This window comes from Bombus huntii, chromosome 3 (genome assembly GCF_024542735.1).
Source record: "Bombus huntii isolate Logan2020A chromosome 3, iyBomHunt1.1, whole genome shotgun sequence".
Lineage (NCBI taxonomy): Eukaryota > Metazoa > Arthropoda > Insecta > Hymenoptera > Apidae > Bombus > Bombus huntii.
In genome coordinates, this window is record NC_066240.1 from 11,389,617 (window position 1) to 11,411,190 (window position 21,574).

Below are 21,574 nucleotides of genomic sequence, written 5' to 3' on the forward strand. Positions count from 1 at the left end.
ATTTCCTGAACATTCTTTGCCTTTGGTAATTTGGAAATTTAGCAAGTTAGAAGTTTCAAAGATTGGAAATTCGAATATTTAAATACTCTAAGCTCAGAGAACGTGCAGTCGGAATATTTGTGCGTGCAAAAATTGGACATTCGTAAATTAAAACTCTGAAAATTCAAAGGATTCTCTCTCAAAAGACAAAAGGACACGCAAATGGTGAAATTAAAATATCAAATAGTCGAATCATAATTACTCGATTGATCAAACTCTCGCAAATAATATGTGTGTTTGCAAAATAACAAATAAATAAAACTCTTAAAATACGAGACAATGTGTATACAGATTTTCGAAAATTTAAGTATACCTTCTCAAAATGCCACACTTAGCTTCAAAATTCGTGTAAGCGTTCTTCAATTTACGTTAACAAATGTTACGTTCGGAGGATTAAACCTGGCGAGGTTTGTGCTCAGGTGCGATTCATTTAACGAAAAGACAAGTGGAGTGGCTGGCTGGCGACTGATGCCACTTGCCGGGGAAACGAGAAATTAAACAGAAAAGCGCCTCTCGTTAAAGGGGAAGGCCTCGACTGGCATCGAACGTTCAAACATCATTTTCTTTCTCATTTCATTCTTTTAATTACCCTTCACCGACGTCTGAACTCAACCTCTGGGAGAGACTCATCGATTTAGGGATTATATTAAGCACGCATCTTCCCTCAATTGCACTTAAACTCAATTACTCAACGAGAAGGAATGGAAGAAGGCGAATTTAAGATTGAAGTAAAAACGTAATTAACTTCTCGAGGATGAAAGCGTTACGAGTTGGAAAAGAACCTGGCAAATTAGCTTGCTTTCATAACTCGGCTGTTTTACATTAAGCATCGAGCATTAATTTTCGATATTCTGAAACAAAGGGAAACACGTGTCCTCGTATAGAGTGATACACTATATACATCGTCCTCGTTTTGAGCAATGCAATTTGAAATTATTAACAACGACGCAAGTTTATGCCACGCATTAATTACTTTCGCTGCGACACCCTTGAAACCGTTCGTGCTATGTGCAACTAGAGAATCAACGTTTCAAAGCTGCTGTATTTAGATATTTTGATGGAGAATGTAAATTAATAACACGCATTCTCGTTCATAAGTATTAGAATAACGAAACGAATACATTTGAAAAATTATTTGAAAATTATTATTTTCTTTGAAATTGTACGCTATAGAAAAAAAAAACACATTATGGTATAATAAAAATTGTTGTCGTTATCACAGTTCAAATTTTACATTCTACAACTATAATAAATCTTCGGTCCAGTAGATGATACAGACAATTAAGTAGCACTATGAAAACATTAATTCAGTAATTAGATAGTTTCTCCTTTCTTTTCTCAATCGAACATTTTCTTGGCTATATTGTCTTTCATTGTATCTGTTGTCAATCATATCTATCGTAAATGATATTACGACTTCACAGAATTTTCTATGTAATTCATCTTAATTTTTTCGCAATAATTAACTGTTATCTGAACAATTTCGAAATATAAGTACGCACATATATACATTTTTCGCAAGGAACTTCACCAATTTTTTATATTATCATTCTCCTTATTAAAGTTCTGCTCGTTCATCTTCATATTCTGATAGAAATTATACGTTTTGTAGTTTGATTTTTATTTCTTTGATTCTCTGATCCCTAGAAGGATCAAACTCATTGCTCGATCCCCTCAAAATACGATTATACGACATAATTCGGTTTGGAAAAAACAATGTTGATAATAATCCGTTAACGAGAGCCGCGTAAATAGCTGCCTGTTGCTGAGTTCGAGAGAATGGAAACGTGGTAGGTCGTTGCTAGCCGGGTTGTGCACCCTGCTCTGCAAGCTGCATCGATCCGTCGCTCTAGCCGGTGCAACAACCCACGCATACTGACCCCATACGTCCTTGTAGTTCGCGGAAGGATCGCTAGGATATGGTGTTTTTGAACCTCGACATTTTCTCGCTTCGTCGGAGCCCGATTATCGCCGATACCGGTACCACAGCCGGATATCTACCGCAATAAAAGTCGTTAGGGTAACAATTTGTTGAGTAAACGACGACTCGATATTTTTCTTGACCCTTCACCGCAAAAATTTTCTTCCTTTGATTAACAAGTTTTTTGTCTTCCCTATTAAATGAAATATTTTGATAATTTGTGTATATTCTTTGAAGCCTTCTTTAATATCTACTAATTTATCTTTAATATCTATTTGTGATCATGTTTTTGGTAAATTGGATTTATCATTTTTTATACTACCGTATCTGATATACATTTTTCGCGATTGATTCCTTCGATTTTTGTTACAGTTATCGTTCCGACTGTTCGACAACTATCGATTCGCGTTCACGTTCTTAGTAGCGAACTATTGTGCCGTAAAACGATTACCATTCGAGCACCGATACGCGTACTATATAACGCTAATGAGTGTAAATACAAATTTGATTCTTGAAATTCAGAAAACCAAGCATAAAAGCATTGGGTATTTTTAAAAGCGAATTAAATTTGTAATTGTTTCACGGGTTAGTTATCCTTTGCGATAAGAAAATATAAAAGACAAACTTCTGACGAAGAGAATGTAGCCCCCTCGGGAGAAACTAACAGCCTCAACTAGACGAGATTATAAATACTTTCGATCTAAACGATCGATAACGAATGTGCAATTAAGGAACATTGACAGCGACAGAACAGCTGCTTTCGTCATTCTGGCGAGCTAAAGCTTATTTTGATCAAATTTGACCTCCTGTTATCGAGTACGTGACACTTGTATAATAAACTCTTGAATATGTGAAAGGTTATATTATATTAAATGTGAAGGATACGGAAAATGGTCGGATGATGTGTAAAAGTCTAGTCAAAAACTTGTTTTGAAAATTGAACTTTGATCGAAATATGTAAATATATTGAAATTGTTCATGTAAACGAAAGATGAGAGGCAACATGTCTAAAATAAATTATATAGAATCGGTTAAAATGCTATTTTAGTTACCAACGTTTACGTACTATACATAAATTGGCTTCGAGTATATTACGTTTAATAGTACTTTCGTACAACTATATGTGTGTAAAATTGATACATACTATGGAAATGAAACGTAAAACCTGATAGAAGCAAGATCTGTTTTTACTATGTAGAAGAATTTTGTTCCGAGAAAATTGTATCTCCTAACTTGGAATGTTTGACCGTTTAATATAGTACAGTATAGCGCAGAAGGGTCCTTTCTAAAGAATTTGGTATCTCGAAGGATCCTGTGGTATTGATGTTCATTCGAAGCCTTTATGTAACTTGTCTAGGAATTCCTTTGATAACGAGAGTTGCTAGCACGTGCTGAGATACATCAAAGAGGAATTTTTTATCAAATACTCAAGTTCACGATAAATTCAAATAATTATCTATTTAACGTTAAAGCTATGTATCGATTTAGGAAGAAAGGAAAAGAATACGAAAGGTATACGAAAGAAATCAAAATGAGAAATATATGAACAGAAGCGTAATTCAAAGGAGAATACAAACTGTCACAAACTTTTGTTTGTGTAGTTTGCCAAAAATTACACAAATCCTTAAAAATATTTTGTAAATCAAATTATCAGTCACTTTGGCTATTCTAATAGTTCTAATATCGATTTTTAAACGACATTATAACGTTCCAGATTCAAATAGAAATTAGCAATTGTTTCTGTTTAAAAATTAGCCTTCGAATTTGAAGAAAAAGAGGCTTGATTTCGATTCAAAGTTGAAATTAGCGTAGCTGGATTAGTCGAGTAAATAGGACGACATGATGCGAGGAATGAGTTCGAGGTCTTGCGAGGTCGTCACGATGAAATCACCCGGGAATTAGTAGTAGAAAGAAGAGGAAGAAATCTTAGTCACCCGCACATTATTCATACCAAGGAGCCACGGTATAGGAATATCGGTGTTAATCGAGGTTAATATTCAACTTCCGGTGAGACTAACATATCGAGTCGATCAAAATATCCGCCAACCGTGCAAAATGAAAGAAATGCAAATATTATCAAATTTCACAATATCTTATTATTCTAATAAATAATTTGTTTCTTAATCATCTAAACTGTAAACTGCTTCTAGATAATATGAGAATAAATAATAATAATTTCGTATTATCAAAGTTGCTTTTTTTATTCACTTTCTCGACATTTTTTAATTTTATCGTAGATCCGTATATTCAATTGTTTGAAAACCAAACAATTAATCACAATGGAGTGGATTAATCTGATTTCAGTGTGGTTCATTCTAATATACGAGGAATGTCTCATAAAAATACCTCAGGTTGTCCATACAAAATATAGATCGAATATTCGAAAGTCCAAATTGGACGTTTCACGCTATACCGTATAGATGTCATTTGTTCACAAAACTGGGACGATCCAACTAATTCCGCCGATGATCGCGCTGCCTCTCTTATTTATGATGAAGCAGCGTTGAGCGTGTGGCACCTGTGTCTTCACAAGACTGCATCCTACGCGAACTTAATGCTAGTTTAATACTAGCGCGGTCGAACCTTGACACGATTCTTCTACTTCTCATAATTGAGCCTGAACTAGCTACAGGCGACCAAACCTCTTCTAGTTAAGTACTTGGATACACAAAACTTGGAATATTCCCTTTCATCTTAGTGAAATTACTGTGACTTTGACGTTGGCTTATTGCTCGCTTATTCTTATCGTCACTTTGCTAGCTTGTTACCTTTTCAAGTAACTTTCCAGGCTTTCTAATTACCGATTTTAATAACTTATCATATGCTTAATACTATTTATAGAATGTCGAATAAAGCACCTAGGTTTGCAGCACAATTTCATTGTGGTATATTCTAATTTATCTCTGCTATTAATAATAAACCTTTGTGCTATTATTATCATCTGTTAAAACGAATATCGCCAACCCTCTTGATATTCCAAAGAGAACTATCGAATTGCCAGTTTCAGCTTTTGGAAGCTTCTCGTTCTCTCCTTCACCGTACTAAAAGAAGAGAAAAAAGAAAAATAAGCGTACAAGTATGTTATCAAATTCGTCATGAAAAATTGATCTTTCCGCGCCGATGATCATCCTTCGTCACCTTTGTCTCGTCCATTAGCCCACGCTTCGTTCTAGATCGTCCGTGTGCCAGTGTATGCTTTGTGTATATAATATCGAAGTTTAGTCCAGCAAGCAGACCTTGGCACCGTTCTTCGCTTGGTCAGGGTGGCTAGGTGAAGCAGTGGCCGGCAAGAATGTCGCGTAAGACCTTAACAATTATTTAATAATTCCCGGTCGTCCTTAATTTCGCGTTAACACGAACATGCCACGGCTGCTAATTAAATGGGCCGGACCGAAACAAAAAGACGGCTCTCTTGTTACGTGCGTTCCATTTCTAACTACAAGCATCAAAATGCAACGAGCTCGCGTCAATTGCCGTCGTCCAAATGGAAATATGTATTTACGATTGGCGATTGTATTGTCTATTCGATTCTTTTGTCCTGGTCGTTACTCCGTCTCTTTGCTCTTGTTACCTTTGCTTTCGGTATTCAGCATTGGTTCGATGGACTTTCCGTGCCAAGAGAGCGCTGTTAATCTTTTCAGAGGACGTTCTCGCTCTGACAAATATACACAGCGATCTGCGCAATTGTTTCAAGTCGTAACTCTTTTCCTAGTGTCGCGTTCAAATGTTTAGAATTTTGTAAATCCATATCGAACGGAACGATCAGTTGGCTAGTAATTCGCAGTAAATAGAATTGAGTTTTTCTTATTAAAATTTGCTACTCTTATACGATACAAATTTAACGTACAATACAATATACATTTTATACAGGGTGGTTGGTAACTGGTGGTACAAGCGGAAAGGGGGTGATTCTACGCGAAAAAAGAAGTCGAAAATATAGAATAAAAATTTTTCGTTCGAGGCTTTGTTTTCGAGAAAATCGACTTTGAATTTTCGCTCGGTACGCGTGCACTTTATCGCGTCTCGTTATAACGGATCTCACTGAAGATCGTTGTTTCGATTGACGTTATTTTTTTAATTTTTAAAATTTTTAAATTTTTAATTTTTTAAATTTTTAAGTTTTTAAGTTTTTAAATTTTTAAATTTTTAAATTTTTAAACTTTTATTCTATATTTTCGATTTCTTAGAATCTCCCCCTTTCCGCTTGTACCACCAGTTACCAACCACCCTGTATATACAATACAATGTATTAGGTCGTCCGAGAAGTTTCTTTCCTTTTATAAGGAAATAATGAATGCACAACATTTTCCGTTTCATATTATTTTATCGAATTGCGTATGATTGATTTTGTTCTATCAAAATAAAGATCACAACGTTCGACGGATTAGGTTTCATGTTTGTATAAACAGACGTGTCTGTAAAAGAAAGACAACCTAACACATTTTATGAAATGATTTTTAGTTAGAAGCGAATGACGCTAACGTTTGGTTATTGACTATTGCTGCATCTTCAGTGATGTTTTGAAATTTATACAATAAAAATATTTGAAGCTATTTCGATTAATATCTTAGGATTAACGTTAGCCAACAGACAGATTCTTTTATTGTTCATAATTTCGTTATTGTCGGAACTGATATAATCGACGTTGGCGCATGCCATGTACAGAAGTTTCGATCACTGGACAAGCCTTGACAAGGATGGATCGTAAACAGAGAGACGATTATCGATTGCCATCCGTGTCGTAATTCATTGCAAATGGTTTTAGAGGGTATTCTATCCCCCATAAAGTGCACCCTTGACTGGGAATTACCGTTCAATGCGGTACAGCTTTTAGGAATATTCGCTGGCTGGCTGGCTAGCTGGAAGGGTTAATGGTTTAATTAATTTTGCGCTGCTTTCGCCCCCTCTAAGTCAATTAACCACGGCACTTCCGTCTTGCTCGACTAAATGACGCCTGGCACGAAGAAACAACTGGGAGGAAAAATTTGATCCAATGATCATTCCTAATAAAATCTGTTAAATCTTCCAACTTTTTCTTAAAGACTGTGTTTTCGTCGTAATATTTTTTCCATCAACATATAGTTTCTACGCGATAACAATTTTTTTCCAAACTGTAAGATAAGATTGAAAAAATCTTACGACCCTTTAGCTTATGGCAGAGTCCTTCTTCCTTCTAAAAAAAATCTAAATTGATTAAGTTAAATTGATTTGTTCAATTTGCTTCATGTTAATTAGGTTAGAATTTATTTTACAAGAATAGTCTAGGTGCGATATATTTTTATGACCACAAAAATTATTATTCGTACCAGAGATTAATGAAAAAATTAATTGAAAATTTCACAAAAATTTTACTCAGCTTCGTATAATAGCCCCGAATGCCATCGAAAGAATTTTCTCTGTTTTATCGTACATCGACGTGTGAGAAAAATATGTTATAATATTCTTCAATGGAACGCAGCTTAATGGGTCAGAGGAATGTTAACGAGTGAAAGGGCTAACGTGTAACGAACAAAGTTGTTCCATGTTTCCCGCAAGCTGCAAGATAACCGATCTGTCTTCCATCAAACGGGAGATCACCTGTTTGTTTCGTTGGATGACGATCATCTGGTATGCGACAGATACAATGTGGTTCGCTTCAAATCGACGAAGGACGATTTCTCTTCTTTTCGTCACCTTGTAAAAGAGTCTGGGCGCGGGAAGTATCAGGACCTTGAAAAGGGGGTCGCACCTGCATCCCACCGTTCCTCGGGGTATTCCGATGCTTTCCACTTCAAATAGACAGATCTAGAAAGTCGTGTAACTCGATAAGAGTAAAAAGCTGATTCTTATCCAAAAATGTTTCCTTTGTCGAATACTTACATAGTGATAGAGAAGAAGAACTCGTAAAGATTTATTAATATTAGGATTTCGGGTATTCTGGTTGACGACGTTCCACCTGCTTCGAGAAGCAGGTTCGCTTCGTGTTAAGAATGATTTGTTAGAGACATGCTTTTTAAACGCTCAAGGTGTACCATAAGTTTCAGATCGTCTTCTTTACTGTCATATTTTTTCAATCGCTGTTCAGCCAGAAATAATTCTCATAAACGAAGGGTAATGGTGTCTGCGTTAAGACACGAAATATGGGAACGGGTATAGGAAACACGATCCTGTGCGTTCAAGAGACAGTAAATTGTAAAACGATGGTTCATGCTTCTCGAGTCTCGTGAATTCGTAAAATAGAATTTCTTCGATATGGCATAACTCGCGAGAATTTGACGAATCCGTGAGATCGCAGCATTCTCACTTGTGCTATGCTTTCTTTAGTAGCTAGTTAAATTAATGTACATGGTTTCTATTTAAATGTCAATTGTTCGTGTTAGATTTTGAGTCGGATCACTTAATTTCAGGATATTTAATTTTGCTTAGTATTCTATATTTTCCGCGATATGAACCATCAATGGTCGATAACCATAAATAAAATGAAATAAAGAAAAAGACAGTTTTAATAATATGCGATTGATCGACAACAACACGTTGAATCTTGAAACTGTTTGCATGTAAAGAAATAAAAGTAAGAAAATGTAACTGTTGAAAATTGTGGATCTTGTATTTACGTGTTATGTATATAAATGTGATTTACAAGATCTTCATCGATTTACGTTTGCACGCGTCTCAGCATTCTCTTTGTCTCGTCATCTTCTATACCACACTACCAACGGAACAGTTGAATTTATCTGTTTTACGAGACGTTGTGCACGCACATACTGCAACACACTCATACTCATATATGTGTGTCACTGCTACTAATTTAGTGTAGCACAGAAAAATTACACATATCTGAACAGTAACTTTTCTCATTTTTCTCCTGTAGTCTACAATTTTCATGTTAGTTGCGATTCCAATAAGATTAAAAGAAAGTCCAGAGGTTACAGGTTACTTTGCAATCTCATGGTATTACGTTAGATTTCTCTTCGTCGAAAAGTTATTTTTGTTTGATCCTTTTGGTCCAGAGGACTACGCGTTTCAACATCAGATGAAATAAGGTGGCTCGTGGCTGTTTTTTGGGTGCGTGGAGGGCTGGCCGCCTCGTTTGGCGTGGAACAGGGCGAACGGGACGGCGAAGTGTGAATACAACGCGTGGTATACATCGAATAAAAAACGAGCAGGTGGTTCGGACACGGACAACAGCGGTTGCCCAGTCTCGTAACACCTGCCACAGCGAAATGCTTTTTACGAGATATCAAACTCGTGCCTGACATCTTGCCTTTTGCGGGATCTCGGTCAGGATCGATCCACCTTATCCCTGTTTTGCGACGAAAACGTAAGTCAAAGTAGGCCAATTAAGTGAAATATATTTTTCAAGAAAGATACCATCGTTGTCAATGCTTCGTGCGTGTTAATCCATTCCGAATACGATATTTTATTCTCAACCATATCCAACAGCCACCTACATTGTTTTTTATTTTATTTCTTTCAAATATATAATTAATATTATATCAAATATATAATTGCACATACACTTGAGGAAATAGACTTTTCCAAGTTTCTAGTTTGTACAGTGGCTCACGAAGCGTATTAAATACTCGAACGCTTATCACGGCAAATTTATATTTATACAGGGTGGTCGGTAACTGGTGGTACGAACGGAAAGGGGGTGATTCTACGCGAAAAAAGAAGTCGAAAATATAGAATAAAAATTTTTCGTTCGAGGCTTTGTTTTCGAGAAAATCGACTTTGAATTTTGGCTCGGTACGCGTGCACTTTATCGCGTCTCGTTATAACGGATCTCACTGTAGATCGTTGTCTCGATGGAAAAATTAAAAAAAAAATTTTTATTCTATATTTTCGACTTCTTTTTTCGCGTAGAATCACCCCCTTTTCGCTTGTACCACCAGTTACAAACCACCCTGTATATGTTATGCGTGTTACGTAAAACGTTTCGAACTTTCATTAACACAGCGATGAGTCACGACCATCGTGGTTATATCGATGTGATTTGAGAACAAAATGTATATAGAAGTTACAAAAATTTATTGCAAATATAGAAGATGTATCAGATTAGATTAGGTATCTCAATTGATCTAATGGAGCGCATGAAATAACGCGTTCGGAACATTCGGAGAAACGGAATTAAACGGTGAAACAGACCTTGATTCTATGACGAAGCAAAGAAGAAAGGAATTTAAGTTTATATATGCTTTTTCAGAGATTTCATATTTCTATTCGGGAGAAATTCTGTTGGAAATATATGAAAATTGCAATAAGCTCGCGAGATCGGAAGAGAATAAACTTTTCGTTTGAAAAATTTTTAATATTTGCGGAGGTGAAATGTACTCGCGTACCATTCGAATTATTGCGTCTTATTTTTTGATATTTCACTTCTTTAGTTTGCCATAGTCGATCGTTTCAATCGTCAGTGCCTTGTTTCAGGCAAAATTCCAATCCGAAAAGTGTCGATTTTGGTCGAGCAATTAACAAGAAATTTAATTACGTGCCAGTCATGCGCCAAACACAGAATTTCGAGTTAAATGTTTGACTCGATAACTCGAGCGTGATTCTGTTGCATCGTCCTGGAAGTCACACAGGTTGTCCGCTCTCTTTATCGTCACATTTTTAATTTATCTATTGTTCACGATTTATTTGCAATGGCAGAATGTTTTGTCCAAACGGTTTGCAAAATAATCTACGGTTTATTTGAATCAAGCGACCTTCATTAAAATTGCAAAGTTACTTGTCGATAATGATCCATTTAATTTTCAAACAGTTGGAAATTCAGAAACTCGAATATCAAACGATATAGAACTCGAATAATCTATCCATTATTCATAAATGATTTTTTAATTGTGCAAACGATTTATAGGATAGTTCTTGGTTTGGATCGAACGAGCGAGATTTATTAAAATTGCAAGTTACCTACGAATAATTATTTACGTTATCTTTCATTCGAAAAGATTCGCAAAGTTCAAAATTTCAACATATCTAACTTGACAATTAATGAATTTTGATATTAACGGATTCAAAGATATGGAAACTTAAATATTTGAATGCTAAAGTATTTGAATATCTTTATATCTAGAAACTCAAACGTTTTAAAATTCGAATATTGGAAAATCCGAAACCTTGAAAATTTCCAAAATTCGAAAGACTAGAAATCAAAGAACATTTAACAAAGCTTCGCTAACTATTTTTACTACTAAACTGCGGACGTTCGCGCGCTCTTATATTTCTACGAACAGAATTAAAGAAACGCAATCTAAACAGAGATTTGTCTGCTAAACATCGTAGTAAGTGTTCTGCTTTAAATATCATATACATTTTCCTATATTATAGAAGATTTTTCGAATCTTGAATTTCTCAAAAATGTCTCAATATCCGCCCCCTATTTATTATGCTTTTACTAATAATCCATAGAATCTATTAGGTTGTCCGAATAATTTCTTTCGTTTCATAAGGTGATAATAGATGAACAACAATTTCTGTCTCATATTATGTTATTGAATTAGGTATGATCCATTTCGTTCTATCTCTATTATTACGTTCGTGCATAATTCAATAAATATAAAACAAAAAACATTGTGCGTCTATTATTTCCTTATAAAACGAAAGAAACATTTCGGACAACCTAATACTACGTCTCTAAATACCTCGCAGTTCGTCTTTAATGCCACGATTGAAGAATAACAATTCGTGGGTTTTGGGTAGAGCAGCCGAGAAATCAGCATGAGGCATCAATCAAACAATATATCATAGGTTCACGCATGGCGCGTGTGACCTACATAGACGGCAGTAAAATGTGTTCCCGACAGTCATGTGCCAAACGCAGGATTCGGGGTGTCCGTCTGGCGTGACGACCCAGAAAATCGACTCGTTGTTGCGTCGCTCATGAAACACCTGGCCGCCTTCCTGACGCTGCGTGCGTTTTACGATGACCCTCGACAGTCGACTAGGCCTTGACCAAATATACGAATTATTAAAAATGAAACATTTAATCTGCCTGGCTGATAATAACGGCCTGGCATATCCGTTTCGGAAATTGTCTTTCCCTTAGCTGCCGATCCAATTATTCGTTTCCGACGTGGGGCTCCACTTTTCCTTCGTTGACTTTCCTTCTCTTTTTAGGGGACGTTTATTTTTATCATTAAAGACGGCAGGTACGATTGGATGGAATTATTTCCGTATAATACGAGGACCTTTCTTTTTTTCGAGCGAGAAAATCGCTTTGACACGAGCGATTCGAGCTAGATAAATGGCAGGCTAAAAATCATACTGGCATAAGTCAGGATACTGAGAATTTCGATTTCACGCTATAACCTTATTCGTTTTCCCGAATTATATTATTGTGAGTCTCGGATATCCAAGTGGCAATTCGTGAGAATATTCGCAGGGATATTGATACGAGTAATGGGAAAAGATTGTACTCGCACCACTTCTCCCATTGAATTTCTCGATAATGTTATCGAATGAACTTTAATGTTTCCAAAGTTTAGGTTTATGGATGGTCAATTAACGTTGAGATGTTAATGTCACAAACAGATTGAAATTTACAACCTTCTCTTTGTACTCTATATGAGTCGCTTGATATTAGAATTTAACATGTGTTTGGTGTTTACGAAGATAGACGTGAACTTTGTCTCATTCAGCCAATTACGTCGAATAGTTATACATGTCGTTTTATTTTGGAAATTATTTATTTGTTTTTTGACGAAGAACTTCAAACCTTCAACGTTTTGTACCTCCGCTTTCGTCACGCTGAGAGTTTCTGATCGGAAAATTGTCGCTTTGAAAATTGTTATCGATAAATCACGCAGGTTCGTGTTTTTATCAACGTAACTAAACAAATGAATCATGAACAGAGACACGTTTCATTTATTGAATATTATAATGAGTAATTTACTCTGCATATTTTATATGGTTTTGCGTTCTATGATTTTCTCCGCCTCTGAGTTTCCCTCGAGTGCATAAAATTCCGTTGTCTACATATAAAAATACTTGATGAATTTCTCCTGAAATTCCACAAGTATCTTGGAAATCGAGCAACGACCTCGAACGAACAGGATGATCAGGCAGGTGGCCGACCTGTGGTGTTCCGAAAAACGAAGATGTCCAATCACTACCTTGGGCGGTGGTATTGGGTTCGACCTGGTCGAGACTCTCGCTTTCGACTCTCCAACAGTCGCCATCGTGATTGCGAAAACATCGAATCGAGATTCTGGGTCGAAATCGAAAATCCCGGTCACCATCCACCGGGTTCTTATAGGTACACGTAACAGAGTCGATGAAAGTTGCAGCAAATTGAGAAATTACAATGGCAAACGATACAACTGGCAATAATAAAGATTTTCATTAAGCAGAAGAAATTTATATTATACTTTTCGAAATAGCAATTGTCACACTTCTGTAAACTTTGCTTTTCTCTATTTTTTCAGTCCTGATAAAGGATCTTTTTTAGATTTTAATTGCTTTCTTCAAATGTGAACAATATATCCCTCGTTTAGATTAGAGTAAAAATGTCAATTATTCTTTGATTAAGGATAATTTGTTCAAAGGATAACTATGTCAATCGTTCTTAACTTGACGATAAATTGATTTAACCTTCCGTGGGCAGCCACGTATTTTCCACTTTTCGCAACCGGAGTTGTTTACGTTCGCCACTATTTTTTGTATCGTTCTTGGCTTTCGAAAGATCTGATAAAATTCCGAGATACTCATCAAAGTCTCTATTTTAGTGTATGATACATCTTTCAGTCGAATGTTTAAAGGATTAATTAGGAAAAATAAGAATTCGGAATAAAATGTAAAAAGGACGAGAATCGAAGGAGAAACGAAACGAGAGCAACCTCGCCGATTTCGATTATTTTCCCTCTACAAGTTACCAACGATTAATCTTGGTTTCCCAGATATTTGCGAAAAACTGTCGCTACTGATTCCGTGAGTTCTGAATATAATCGCGCGTCCGTGGCAGCATATGCGTTAGTGTTGGTCGCCTTACGTTATACTAATATGCACTCACGCTCTGCTATAGCATTTCATTTGCATTACAGCAGTAGAGCAAGGCGAATCTCAAAAAGCTTCTCTGATATTAGCAGAATAACAAGAATCAGTTCCAAGGATTCATCAGTGCTTACTTTTCTTTAGGGAACAGAGTCGGCATTTCTTCTCCCTTCTTTTCCCTTCGAGCACATTAAAAAATGAAATTTCACGCAGATATAAATGAACCAGCTTGTCCATTGGTGGGTTAATGGAGAAATATCAGTACGTTTAACCTGCATCGTTAATCAACGATACTTTATCCTCCAAAAATATGGAATAGATCTCATAAAGAGACTCGATCATCGATTGTGACCTTGTTCGATTAGCCGTTCGTTGCACCCTTATGGCACTCCACCATTGTGAATTCTTGTTTTTTTTCGCCACAGGACCACCCGAAAGAGATGCATCCATCCGGGTAGGCAAGGGTAACTCGAGATCCTGAGGTGTTCATGCTGGTACTCAATGTCAGGGGTCTTCCGTTCCTCTTTGTTTCTCAGATGAACCTTCGATCAGACAGATTTCTTTAGAATATTCAAGGTATATGGAATACTTCATTAATATTATTAATTGGCGTGTTATTGATGTTCAAAGGATTCGTGATCGCACTTTAGCCAAAAAAGGAGCAGAATATTACATCTGTGTTTGTCAATCTGCCGATGATGAAAAGGATCACATACGAAGCTAAAATTAATTTCGTATAAAAATTATTGAAACTATTGTTGAGGTTGGCTGATAGAAGAATGAGTGGATGAATTTGCAATAGAAAAATATATTGAAATAAATAAAGGTATAAGTACAATGTATAAGCTTATGCTGATCCAGATCCTTACTCCCTTAGTGTTACAATACAATGGAATCGATAGGGAGCACGTTCATATATTTATAGCAAAAGGACATTATCAAAAAAGTTAACCTTATAGCTTTAGCTAAAGGCTACAAGGAACATAAATAGAAATCAGTTCCTTTGTTCCTAGACCTTGTACCCCAAGATATAATGTATATTCAAGGGTACAATAATATGGACCTTTCGTTATTTAGAATATTTTTGTTTCGCTAAATTCTATTATCTGCGTAATAGCAGTCTCTAGGTCACGAATATACATAAATAAAGATGTAGAATTTTTCTTGAAGTAGTTACTTCAACACCTATGATTTCTCCGAGCTAATATCTTTTATATTTCATCCCACGATATCCAACAAATTTCTTTTATCGTTTTCTCGTTATATTTTTCTTTTATCCTCGATGAAAGTTTCGCCTTTTGTTATTTAGCCTGGTTTCGTTGTTTATGTTCGCTCGACCTTTCGAAGGCTTCGAAGATTCTCTCGGAAGAGCAACTGCAAGTGTCAAAGCGGTCGAGTAAAATTACCGCGGTTGCGCGTGTTCCACGGCCAATTATTCGACGCGTCCACTTTCTTTCTCGTGTCGTTGAATTTCCATAAACGAGTTGCTCGACGATTCGAGGACGATTCAAAGGCGATGCCGACTGATGAGTCTCTGTTCTGTATTCGGTGCACGGAGCCAATTATCGGAAGAGTTTCCACGGTGCTCCTTCGGCTCTGACCTTGGCTGCATGAATACATAGTCGATCGGAACGTCCCTTGGCCAGATACGATTAGAACGTTTTCAATGGCGTTGCTTCCCTCGTGTTCCGAGAAATATAACGCCGTCGTTTTGAACTTCGATCAGTGATCTCGTCGCCTCAATTGCCTTAACTATCTCCGTCTACGCTTGCGGATTATTTATTTATTTATTTGTCGTATGCGTCTTGTATTTATGTTTACATATATTCCAATAACGAAACATACTTATCTCTATTTTAAAAGAAAATATTAATTTTTGGCAGGACTATGTTTCCTCAAAGCAAACAATTCGAAGTACCAGGAGTTTTGTAAAAATGCTAATTTTTCTCTTAATATTTAATATTAATTGATATTATAACTAGCGTATGGGCGTACTGATACAACGATTAATCGATGAATAAAAACTTCGATTGATAATTGGTTTCTCTATTTTGTTTACCATTTAACGAAAACGTTTCACGTATTTATTGTTGATAGGTAAATACCGACGATATCCTGTTGATCATCTAAATGATCACGAGCGAGATTTAACCTACATACGTATTCTGCCACGTGTCATACAGAGTGGCAGAACTTCGTGATCTCTTGTTATTATATAACAAACATTAAAATGAATGCACCAAGTGCAAATGTATTTTTTTTCTTTGTTTCTCTACTCTAACGATAAAAAGTTCCGCAGGAAAACAAGCGAATCGGATAATTATCCGATTTACTGTAAAACAAACAGAATGAATCGTATCGCTTCGAAACGAAGAACAATTTAATCGTAAACATCGATTTGCCTGTGTAATTTTATTTTTTTAATTATATATTCGAATTTTGTTCATATAACCATTTAAATAAAAGCAATTCCTAAACTTCCTTTTAAACATAATTCATTTCTCAAACTCAACTATTAACCCAAGAGTTCTAGCATGTTTTATAACTTTGAATCTTTTGTACCTCACTGACACCGTTGAGAAATAAGGATTTACGCAATTATTAATTTGTTTCTAACGTTTCTGCGCCAACATAAAACAGCGACACGTGTATTACCGTTAACTGAAAAGTATATCTATGTATTTAATGTTTACGTAATAATGGAAAAACATTTCAGTTACACTTTTTGACTTTTGCTCTCCACAAGCCAAACACTCGCATTATAGCGCTACAACTGATTTTTCGTTACTCGCGTACTTTTATCGAGTATATTTGATAGTAACTCTTCAACAGGCGTGGTGATAATTTATTAATAAATGAAGAATTAATTAATTAAGAAAAACCTGGTAACTGATTCTGGATATAAACGTTATCAAAGTAAGAATAATTTTTATGGACTTACGTCAGACATAAAGATACAGAAATCCGTAGAATGTACATAGTACGCCAACGAAATATACAAAATATCTGAAGTATAATACTCGTCGCAACATCACATATGCATATTTGTATATACATACACAGGGTGGTTGGTAACTGGTGGTACAAGCGGAAAGGGGATGATTCTACGCGAAAAAAGAAGTCGAAAATATAGAATAAGAATTTAAAAATTTAAAAGTTTAAAAATTTAAACATTTAAAAATTTAAAAATTTAAAAATTTAAAAATTTTAAAATTTAAAAATTTAAAAATTTAAAAATTTTAAAAATTTTAAAAATAACGTCAATCGAAAATTCAAAGTCGATTTTCTCGAAAACGAAGCCTCGAGCGAAAAATTTGTATTCTATATTTTCGACTTCTTTTTTCGCGTAGAATCACCCCCTTTCCGCTTGTATCACCAGTTACCAACCACCCTGTACATTTACATATTTCTAACTCATTCGCTCATTCCTATACCACTCGTCTTTAACATTTACCAGACAAAATAAATCTCCGCGTAATTTCAATCTTTCCAATTAAGAACGTAAAAATACGAATTTGCATAAAAATCCGCAATCTAGCGATCGTCCTTTCGCCCCTTTAGTTTAAAACCGTCACATGAATGTTCCAAATCACTCGATATTGATCGATCCTGATGCACTATCTGCTATACTGGTGGCAAGTGATCCCCGGTATTTTCCATAATGAGGGTTGCAGTTTATTCTCGTGGTCGATCAACAGGTTGGGCCGCTTGTGAGACGCAGAGAGACAGACGTTGGCGGTGGCGGCGGCGGCGGCTAGATCGCGTAGTTGGAAAAGGCCAACGTGGCCTATACCTCGTGTCAGCCGTGTGCAGAGGCGGCGCGAAAAGGAGGGAGGGTTGTAAGCCGCCTCGTACAAGGGCAAACATACAGGCTGGAGGGTGGCGTAAAGCGAAAGGGGTTGCCCTGACGTCAGGATGACGCAATGCCGGTGCAACCCCTCTCGCCTCGTCGCGCATCTCCGCCCTACGACTGACATTGACACTGCTCGAGCATCGATCTGTCCTCGAACGAGGTGAGAGCCGAGGCTGGCGAGGGTCACCGCGACCGTTTCACCGGCGTTGTTCCATCGGAGGTCATCGAAGTGATTTACCTCGTCGGTTCTATTAAGCGGAACGCCATCGATTCGATGACGGTTCCGCGAGAGAGCGTCAAATCAACGCGATTGATAAGGCTAGATCGACGTTTATATGGAATCGATGGACCGGCAATGGTCGAGAACCGAATGGAATTGGAAGCAGATTCGCGCGAAGTCACGAGCGGAGAGTTTGTTGATTCAGAGCGTGACGAGTTGGTGCGCAGCTTGCAGGTTATTCGTATTGGGTATTGGTCCGTGGGTCTATGAAAGACAGATTTTTAGCGTTTTTAAGGGAAAGAGTATACTTTAATAGAGAATAAATTTTATTAGCGATATCGGTTCCTGGAAAAAGGAATTTTATTGCGAGAGAATTTTTACAAATTTTACTCGATTTTCTATAGGTAGGTACATACGTTAACATGTAATTTGGGTTAATGTGAATGTAGGTATATCTTGAAGGAGACTGATGCGCCTTACGTCTGTTAATATTTACGATTAGATTTTCGAAGATCGATACGAGAAATTCATCTGAAAGAGTTATTTCCTCTGTAACTGTTGAGAGCAAAGAAGCGTGAAAATTCCTTGCGTATTGTTAGTAACTTCTAGAATGATTTACCTTCTTGATTCTATTATAGGAACACCGATCGATTCGTTGACGCCAGTAACGAGAATATAAAACGGCCGATTGTATTTAGAAGGTCCACACCGTTAATGTCGAGGGTAAATAGCTCGAACGAAACGAGGCACGTCTAATTTGCGCCCCTAACTCGTTAATACCGAGCTTATAATACCTGCTGATGCTACCCTTGGCAAATATACGATTCCGCATAAAAAATTCATTAACCGGTTTTTCAAACCCCTTCAACCTTAGAATATTGCTAATTATTTCGTGTCTGACCGACTGTTTTATTTTGGTTCCAATGATTCTCTCTCTCTCTCTCTCTCTCTCTCTCCCCTTTTGAAGAAATCAGCATCGAGTTCAAGGCTCTCTTTGCCACGCCACATGTTGATTTTATTAATGCGTAAAGCAACGTTAATTTTATGTGCATTTAATTACGTTAATGGATTTTTCCTTAATACATAGCTTTCCTTAATACATATTTGTCATCGTCGAGTTAAAGTAGAATCTTCTTTATTTACGATTTAATTCGAGGTCTATCGAAATGTTTCTTTTACGACACGTTAAATAATTAAACCCGTCGTTTGGTCATTCATACTCGAAGAATATAAATATGCGGATGGATATACATGGCTAGATATTTTATAGTCAGGGTATTTCCATGTTGTATTTATAAGGTCGCTAACATTAGTGATGCGTATTACTCGCCGCACGGAAACACGCTTGTGCTATTATTAAATAGCCTAGATTTTACTATGAAATCTTCGAAATGGGAGCTACTAATGAGTAACGCTGGTAACTATAATCGGGCCATAAGCCTATTATAGTGTCCGTTATTATTCTGAATTTAACGTAGATATTGGGGAAAATAACTAGGAAGGAAAGATATAGAATTAGAATATAGAATCCTTTCTCTGTATATACATTCTCTTAATATACATTCAGTGAGAATAATAATAATAGCAAACAATTCTTGTGAATAAACACGATGTGAATTTGTAAGGAAATATTGTAACGATCAACGAAAGTAATAAGAATATTAACGTATTAACAAAATCATACGCTTTGATATTTCAAAATTCTTATAGAATTAGAATATAGAATCCTTTCTTTGTAAGAATTTTGAAATATCAAAGCGTATGATTTTGTTAATACGTTAATATTCTTATTACTTTCGTTGACTGTTACAATGTGTCCTCACAAATTCACATCGTTCTTACATAGCAATATTAACAATATTAACAATATTAACAATATTGTATATCTGTATCAACAATGCGAACAATATTGTATATATGTATTAACAATATTAATGTATTAATGTATTAACAAAATCATACGTTTTGATATTTCAAAATTCTTATAGAATTAGAATATAGAATCCTTTCTCAAGAATTTTGAAATATCAAAACGCATGATTTTGTTAATACGTTAATATTCTTATTACTTTCGTTGATCGTTACAATGTGTCCTTACAAATTCACATCGTTCTTACATAGCAATATTAACAATATTGTATATATGTATTGACAATATTAACAATATTGTATATCTGTATCAACAGTACTAACAATATTGTATATATGTATTAACAATATTAATATATTACCAAAATCATACGTTTTGATATTTTAAAATTCTTATAGAATTAAAATATAGAATCCTTTCTCTGTAAAAATTTTGAAATATCAATGCGTATGATTTTGTTAATACGTTAATATTCTTATTACTTTCGTTGATGGTTACGATATTCCCTTACAAATTCACATCGTGTTTATTCCCAAGAATTGTTTGCTATTATTATTATTGTCACTGAATATATATTTACCCCTATCATCGGATAGTTCTTAGTGGTTAATGGTATTGACCGTAAATGTTTCGTCGTACGAGAATACAAGATCGTCTTGAGAATGGGAACTCGCGAGATTCGATGATCCAGCAATTTCTCTGGTCCGGTGACGCCTTTATCGAAGATTCACTTACGCTTTCGTACTTATCATTTTAATGGATGGAAGGCTGCGTTACGGGGATGCAGAAGTGGTTTCGAGGGGATGCAACATGCTGCATGGCAATCGCGCGAACACGTGCCAAGGTTAACCTATCGTTGTTTAAGGTCAGGGGAGAGTCTCCTTTTCAAGGATGCTAGAAAGAAACTCGTGAAACCGTGAAGACGAAACGTTTCGAACAGATAATAGAACATTCCCGTGGACGAGCAAAAAATTCACCCCTTTTCTCGACTCTCTACTCCTTCGTCGCGTGCTGTCGAAGATGTTTGATGCAAATGTTCGACAACAAAGAGACGAGACACGTCGTTTCGTATAAAATCGTACGACAAACGATCAGAAATATTGCGCAAGCTTACGTTCCATTGGCTCGAGAATAAAAATAAAAACGCTGACGAAATCGCGATGTTAAATTGAAAAAAAAAGGAACATCGTGAGATATTCGATCGAGAAGTTTGATAAATCAAAAACTTTCTAAGTGGCAAAGGGCTTTTTCGTAACGACTAAATGAAATTTTTTTTTCGTAACGATGAGATTTAGCATGCGATTGATGTCGATCGGGAAAAAAGTATAACGACGCTGTTATTTTAGATGTCCTACGCACAGTTCCAGATATGAGTATGTTTTTTATAACAATGTACGTAGGCGTCGTGGCGTAGGGGAACATTAATTTAGCTATTGATAACCTCTCACGACCTTGGCCTTGCTCGATACAACAAACTGCTCGCATTCGATCGAGATGATTCACACGTGCTCCTCGAGCCTTCTGATATTTTTAGAGGCCGCCATGCTGATCGACTCATTTTTTGATCGACCTCTTCGATCCTCTTCATAAAACATAAAACGAAAGAATTTGGGCGTGTCCAAGTCGAAAATTATTTATTTGTTATTTACTAGCTTCCACGAATTAAAACAGTATATAAATAAACAAACAAACAAACAAATG

The 21,574-nt window shown here is 36.1% G+C and overlaps 1 long non-coding RNA gene across 4 annotated transcripts in view; it reads left to right on the plus strand.

Moving 5' to 3' along the window:
- The window catches only part of LOC126863685 (uncharacterized), a 238,782-nt gene that overhangs the window by 44,670 nt on the left and 172,538 nt on the right, over positions 1-21,574 (plus strand). The window contains exon 5 of one of the 4 annotated variants that reach the window (XR_007688947.1): positions 14,356-14,638. The exons of the other annotated variants lie outside the window; for them this stretch is intronic. This is a non-coding gene — a long non-coding RNA (uncharacterized LOC126863685). Of the gene's footprint in view, positions 1-14,355; positions 14,639-21,574 lie in introns of those variants that run through there. 4 annotated transcript variants of the gene reach the window in all.